We start from the raw sequence: 1,415 nt of genomic DNA on the forward strand, positions 1-1,415 counted from the left end.
AGCACTGCAAACTAAAACAATAAATAAATAATAGCATAGGGAAAAAAGAAAAATAAGATATTTCTAATTGTTGATTTTTTTTCTTGATTAAATTACTTTCTTAACCAATAATAAAGTTAAATTGAGATGGGGAGAAATTTTGTAAAGCTGAATTTTTTGCTTATTCATTTTCCAGGTTGTAGTTATAATGTATGCAACTCTAATCGCTGTCAACTGTCTCCTTTGCAAATTCATTATTTAATAAACGGCTGCCCTTTTATTAGTGAGCTAGATCAAAATCATATTAAGGAACACATTATGCATATAACCACTCTTTTATTCTTTTATTATTAAAGCTGGTCTCTAAAAAGGCATACATTTTTTTTTTTTTCCAACAGAAATAGGGATTTATTAGTGGAAGAGTAGGGGAGGGCAGCATCAAGACTCATGGGTGCAGGGCCTGCCATTTGTGCAGGGGGCCATGATTAGGAACGTATTTGATCCCACAGCCATCTGGGATGAGCCGCTTTTCAGCCACCGTGTCTTCAAACTCATTCACATTAAAGTTAGTAAAGCCCCACTTCTTAGAAATGTGGATCTTTTGACGACCAGGGAACTTGAACTTCGCTCTGCGTAGTGCCTCGATCACATGCTCCTTGTTCTGCAGCTTGGTGCGGATGGACATGATTACCTGCCCAATGTGGACCCTGGCCACTGTGCCCTGGGGCTTTCCAAAGGCACCCCGCATACCTGTCTAGAGTCTGTCAGCCCCAGCACAGGACAACATCTTGCTGATGCGGATGACATGGAAGGGGTGGAGCCGCACTCGGATATGAAAGCCATCTTTGCCACAGCTTTTCACCATGTACTTGTTGGCACAAATACGGGCAGCCTCTAGGGCTTCAGAAGAGAGCTGCTCATATTCATCCCACACCATGTGGCCACAGAGTGGGAACTCCTCTACTTTTGCCTTCTTCCGCCCCAGATCAAAGATTCAGATCTTGGCATCAGGGACACCTCTGCAGAAGCGAGACTTTGGGTACGGCTTGTTCTTACAATACCGGTAACATCGGGCGGGTCGGCAGCCCATAGTGACACAAGGATCTTCGATGGCACGCCAGAAGAAAAGAGGTAAAAAGGCACACATTTTAAAACTCACCCTAATGAGGGCAGTATGAGTATTCCGCGATTCTAGAAAGATGCCTTCTAGAATAAAGTACATCAAAAAGTTGTCTTTAATTTGATATATATGCGGCCTAATGCCAGTTACTGAACTTTCTATGTATGTAGCGTACAATGTCACATCCACGACACAAAATATGATTAAAAGGATGTGACACTGTTGCAACACTGTTGAATGTTGACACAAAACCTCACAACATCTAGTTCAAATCCTTCCTTCTATTCTTTTTATATTACTTGGGTTTAATGGAAAC

The 1,415-nt window shown here is 41.7% G+C and overlaps 1 pseudogene; it reads right to left on the reverse strand.

Annotated features, from left to right (window-relative positions):
- Positions 1-306: 306 nt before the first annotated feature.
- LOC105289062 lies at positions 307-1,184 on the reverse strand (annotated as a pseudogene).
- Between the last annotated feature and the right edge of the window lie 231 nt (positions 1,185-1,415).

The sequence above is a fragment of the Pteropus vampyrus genome, unplaced genomic scaffold (genome assembly GCF_000151845.1).
Source record: "Pteropus vampyrus isolate Shadow unplaced genomic scaffold, Pvam_2.0 Scaffold22, whole genome shotgun sequence".
NCBI lineage: Eukaryota > Metazoa > Chordata > Mammalia > Chiroptera > Pteropodidae > Pteropus > Pteropus vampyrus.